This window comes from Saccopteryx leptura, chromosome 2 (assembly GCF_036850995.1).
Source record: "Saccopteryx leptura isolate mSacLep1 chromosome 2, mSacLep1_pri_phased_curated, whole genome shotgun sequence".
Lineage (NCBI taxonomy): Eukaryota > Metazoa > Chordata > Mammalia > Chiroptera > Emballonuridae > Saccopteryx > Saccopteryx leptura.
In genome coordinates this window covers 350,651,740-350,657,620 of record NC_089504.1, presented here as the reverse complement: position 1 = coordinate 350,657,620, position 5,881 = coordinate 350,651,740, and the positions used below count along the sequence as shown (strand labels likewise).

The following is a 5,881-nucleotide window of genomic DNA, read 5'->3' as shown; positions in this document are numbered from 1 at the left end:
GATAAACTAAATGTAAAATACACATACAATGAAATATTATTTAGCCTTAAAAATGAAGAAAATTTTGACACATGCTACAATAGAGATGAACCTTCAGGTTGTTATTTTAAAGTGAAATAAACCAGTCACTAAAGGCAAAGAAATACTGTACAATTCCACACATATGAAGTGTCTAAAGTAGTCATATCCCTAGAAACAGAAAGTAGTATGGTGGTTGTTTAATGAATATAAAGTTTCAATTTTGCAAGATAAAGAGTTCTGGCCTGACCAGGTGGTGACACAGTGGATAGAGCTTTGACCTGAGATGCTAAGTTCCCAGATTTGAAACTCTGAGGTTGCCGGCTTGAACCCAGGCTCCCCAGCTTGAGCACAGGATCATTGACATGATCCTATGGTTGCTAGCTTGAGTCCAAGGTTGATGGTTTGAGCAAGGGGTCACTGGCTGAGCTTGAGACCTACCCCTCCTTGGTTAAAGCACATATAAGAACCAATCAACTAAAGTGCCACAACCATGAGTTGATGCTTCTCATATCTCTCCCTTCCTTCTGCCTGTTGCTTAAAAAATAAAAAAAGTTAAATAATAAATTTTGTTATGTATATTTTAACACAATTTTTAAAAACAAAGAAAATCTGGCCCTGGCCGGTTGGTTCAGTGGTAGAGCATCGGCCTTGTGTGCAGAAGTCCCGGGTTCGATTCCCGGCCAGGGCACACAGGAGAAACGCCCATCTGCTTCTCCACCCCTCACCCTCTCCTTCCTCTCTGTCTCTCTCTTCCCTCCCGCAGCCAAGGCTCCATTGGAGCAAGGATGGCCCAGGCGCTGGTGATGGTTCCGTGGCCTCTGTCTGCCTCAGGCGCTAGAGTGGCTCTGGTCGCAATAGAAGCGACGCCCTGGATGGGCAGAGCATCGCCCCCTGGTGGGCATGCCAGGTGGATCCCGGTCAGGCGCATGCGAGAGTCTGTCTGACTGCCTCCCTGTTTCCAGCTTCAGAAAAATAAAAAAAAAATAAAAACACAAAGAAAATCTGAATAAAATATGGACTTTAGTTAATAATAATATATCTTTATTGGTTAATTAATTATAACCAATGAACATTATAATGTAAGATGGTAATAACATGAAAACTGGGCACAAGATATATGAAAACTGTATTATCTTCACAATTTTCTGTAAATCTAAAACTGTTCAAAAAATAAATTTGTTATTGAAAAAAATTCTTATTTCATGGACCTGCCCTAAAGCAACCACTAAAAATATTTAAAAGAAGCATAGCTATTGGACATTAATAAATATAAAAGGGCCTGACCAGGTGGTGGTGCAGTGGATAGAGCATCGGACTGGGATGCGGAAGGACCCAGGTTTGAGACCCCGAGGTTGCCAGCTTGAGCCCGGGCTCATCTGGTTTGAGCAAAAGCTCACCAGCTTGGACCCAAGGTTGCTGGCTCCAGCAAGGGGTTACTCAGTCTGCTGAAGGCCCACGGTCAAGGCACATATGAGAAAGCAATCAATGAACAACTAAGAAGTCGCAACGCGCAACGAAAAACTAATGATTGATGCTTCTCATCTCTCTCCATTCCTGTCTGTCTGTCCCTGTCTATCTCTGCCTCTGTAAAAAATAAATAAATAAATAAATAAATAAATAAATAAATAAATAAATATAAAAGGAGTATTTTTTGAAAGGAATTTATTCATTGGTTTTTAGAGAGAGGAGAGAGAAAGGGGGGAGCAGAAAGTATCTACTTACAATAATTGTTTCTCATATGTGCCTTGACCAGGCAAGCCCAGGGTTTTGAATTGATAACCTCAACATTCCAGGTCAAATGTTTTATTCACTGTGCCACCACAGGTCAGGCAAAAAGAATATTTTTTAAACAGTCAATTAATCCAAAAAGAAGGCAGAAAAAAAGAAGTAAAAATCCATGGGACTATAGTAAACCAGTAGAATGATGGTAGATTTAAATCCAACCATACTGATAATTACATGAAATGTAAGTGATCTAAATACTTCAAGAAAGAGATTATCAGGCTGGATTTTTAAAAAGGCAAGACCCAACTATATGCTCTCTTTAAGACATAAGACTGACATCTAATATTTCCACAGAAATTATGGAAACCAGTAGGCAATGAAATGGCAAATTTGAAGTAAAATGACTGGCAAAGTGGCAAATAAGTGAAAATATCTTTTAAAAAAACGAAGATAATTCCAGTCTGGCATGTAAAGAGCTTGGAAGTTGTAACTGACAACATCTAAGCTGAATACACTGAGAAATCAACAACTCTTCTCAGATCCATCACAGGGCAAAGTGCCACCCACTAAACTGGACAGATAGGTGATGCAGAAAACCACAACCCGCCTGAGCAGAAACAGCCACAGGAGCCAGGGCCGGGGTAGGAACACAGGACCTGTAACTGATGAATGGCTGGAGGCTCAGAGTGGACAAGTCTGAGAGTTAAAAACTCCAGGGGGACCCAGTCACGGTGGGGGTGGGGAGCGCTTTTGTGAGTTTTAATTTCAGGATTTCTGCAAGGTGTTCACACTAAATATCCAAGAAAAATCCCTTTGTGTTTCTGTCAGGGAGAAGAGAAAAAGACCCATTTCAAAATAACCAGAGCTTTCTGTTCTTAACAAGGCCTGTCCTCAAGAGACACTATTTTACCAAAGCCTAAAATAGAGGAGCTTTTCCAGAACCTAATGGACTCGAAGGAAGGGAAGTTCCTAACTTCAGCCCACGCTGGCCATCCTGTTCCACCTAAGGTGAGGAGGATGTTGAGAAGTACTTGAGAAGTTCATAGACCAAGGGAAAGGGCTTATTAAAAGACTGAGGCCTGATCATAGTTCTGTGGGAGTGGGAGACAGCCTCAGGCATTAAAAATAGCTGGGTACTCAAACATCGATCCAAATAGGGGTTGCGAGGTGAATACTGACCCCGCACATGGGGCAGTTTGCCTCACTATCTCCCTCTCACCTAAAAACAAAAGAAAGAAAGAAAGAAAAAAGAAAACTAGACCAATATCTCTCATATACATACATGCAAAAATCCTCAACAAAATATTAGCAAATCAAGTCCGACGATATAGAAAAAGAGAATTCTAGGCCCAGAAGAGACTTCCACTCTGTCAGGTGTGGCGGGTGGTGGGGGAGTGTTAAGGTCACACAGCGCCCTCTGCGCCTGCGCCAGCACAGGTGAGGGGGCGGGGCAACCGTCACCCATCACCTTACAGCAGGTGGTTGACAGGATGGAGGCCGCTTGTGGCTCCTCGGACTTGGCCGGCTCCCGAGCTCCCCCGCGCGAGGACGATGAGTTAGAAGTGGTGCGGGTCCGAGTGGAGAAGTGTGAGCGCCTCCTGCCGCCCGAGTTCCGCTCCTTCGCGGTTGACCCGCAGCTCACCTCGCTGGGCGCGCTGCAGCGCACCCTCCTGCGAGCCTTCGACCTGGACGGGAAGCGCTTCGGCGTCAGCTACCTGGGCCGGGACTGGCTGGGGCAGGAAGCTCACCTCGCGCTGCTGTCCGACTGGGACCTCCGCACGGCCTTCGCCACCGCCTCCCAGCCCCACCTGCAGCTGCGTGTGGACGTCCGGCCCACGGAGGACAGCCCGCTGCTGGAGGACTGGGACACGGTCAGCCCCAGGGGTGCCCTCGGCCTCGACGCGCTCCTGGCCGAGAAGCTGGCGTCGCTGACAACGGCCGCCCTGCCCTTCACACAGTCCATCCTGTCGCAGGTGGGCCGCACCTTGTCTAGGGTCCAGCAGGCGCTGAGCTGGCCGTACGGGAAGGATATCCAGCCCGTCAGGCCGCCCCTGAGCGATGCTGAGTTCCGCACCCACCTGAACCGCGAGGGCCAGCTCGCCCGCCCCGAGGAGCTGCACCTGCGGATCTATCAGGGCGGTGTGGAGCCCTCGCTGCGCAGGGTGGTGTGGCGGTACCTGCTCAATGTGTACCCAGACGGGCTGACAGGTCGCGAACGGATGGATTACATGAAACGCAAGAGTCTCGAATACGAGCAGCTTAAGAGCGAGTGGGCTCAGCGAGCGAGCCCCGAGGGCCTGGAATTCATCCGTGGCATGGTCTTGAGGGATGTGCTGCGGACCGACCGCGCCCACCCCTACTATGCCGGGCCCGATGATGGCCCACACCTGCGGGCACTGCAAGACCTGCTCACCACCTATGCCGTTACCCACCCACAGGTGTCCTACCACCAGGGCATGAGTGACCTTGCCTCGCCCATCCTTGCTGTCATGGACCACGAAGGCCATGCCTTCGTCTGCTTTTGTGGCATCATGAAGCGCCTGGCCCCAAACTTCCATCCTGATGGCCTTGCTGTAGCCACTAAGTTCGCCCACCTCAAGCTGCTGCTGGGACACAGCGACCCCGACTTCTACCGGTATCTGCAAGAAGCGGGTGCCCATGATCTCCTCTTCTGCTACCGCTGGCTGCTGCTGGAGCTCAAACGTGAGTTTGCCTTTGATGATGCCCTCCGCATGCTTGAGGTCACCTGGAGTTCGCTGCCCCCTGATCCTCCTGAACATGAGGTAGAGCTCATTGGACCCCCCAACCAAGTGGCTGAAACTGGCTTTGGTAGCCACACGGGGCAGCCCTTTAGGCAGAAGCACATGTTGAGACCTGCTGGTGGGGGAGGCAGTGCTTTTGAAGGTGCTGTTGACCACTTGGGCATGATTAGCCAGGGACCTGGTGCTGTGGGGCATCCCCTGAGACAAGCCAATCTGGATGACCACCAGCAACTCAGGGACAACACCAGCCCCAGGAGGGACCCTCTGGCCCAGCTGCCCCACCCAGCTGCCCTTATCAGCTCCAAGTCCCTCCCTGAGCCCTTGCTGAATTGCTCAGACCCACTGCTATCCTCCTCTTCCCACCCTGATTCTCCATCCTCCTCATCTCTGCCATCTTCCCAAGAGGCCTCTCTTGTTTGTGGTGTGGCTGCAGGATCTACCTTAATATCAGAGGTGGGCTCCCGACAAAACCCTGGGAAGTTCCTGCCACCACCCCAAGAGTTGGGCTGGGGGAACCCATTCATGCTCTTCCTCTGTCTCGCCATCCTGCTGGAGCACCGTGACCAAATCATGACAAACAGGCTGGATTACCATGAATTGGCCATGTACTTTGACCGCCTCATGGGAAAACACCACCTGGGGAGCGTCCTAAGCCGGGCCAAGGCTCTCTTCGCTGACTACCTGAAGTCAAAGGTGTGGGACACAGAGGAGGGAACTGAGGTCACAGCCCCCTCCTGATCAGGCTCCTTCCAGCCCCCCACCCACCATGCAAGGTCTCCATTCTTTGCCATGAAGCCCTCCATGTGAGACCTTACCTCCCTGCCTGCCAGCCCTAGACCTATTGGAGCATGGGGCCCTCTCTCTGAAGGCCTAAAGTATGGGGCTGTGCTTCAACACTGTTCCATGGAGACTATGACCTCTTTTTCTGTTTTTGTTGCTTTGTTTTTAACAATTGTACTTTGCACACATGAAAAAATAAAGAATTATATACCCTGACTAAGTGGGATCTATCCTAGTTATGCAAGACCGGTTCAACATTTAAAAGCCAATGTAATCCATCACATCAACAGATTAAAAGATAAAAATCACATTGTCATATCAGTAGATGCAGAAAAAGCATTTGACAACAGTCAATACCTATTTATGAACAATACTCTCAGAAAACTAGGAAGAGAGAAGTTCTTCTCTCAGCAATTGCTAGAAAAGGAGACAAAACCCAGCAAGCATATAGAGAATTTAAAACAATAACACCTAATATATATCCCAATGAACCCAACCACTTCAAGATACACATTCTTTTCATGTGCATGGAACAATTACCAAACTGACCTTATACTGGGTCATGAAGCAAGTCTTGAGAAATATCAAAGAAT

The 5,881-nt window shown here is 48.7% G+C and overlaps 1 non-coding gene and 1 pseudogene across 1 annotated transcript; both read left to right on the top strand.

Annotated features, from left to right (window-relative positions):
• Nucleotides 1–633: 633 nt before the first annotated feature.
• Nucleotides 634–709, top strand: TRNAT-UGU (transfer RNA threonine (anticodon UGU)). The gene has a single exon. It is a non-coding gene; the product is annotated as a tRNA-Thr (tRNA).
• Nucleotides 710–3,236: 2,527 nt separating this feature from the next.
• Nucleotides 3,237–5,246, top strand: LOC136393769 (TBC1 domain family member 25 pseudogene; annotated as a pseudogene).
• The last annotated feature ends 635 nt before the right edge of the window (nucleotides 5,247–5,881 follow it).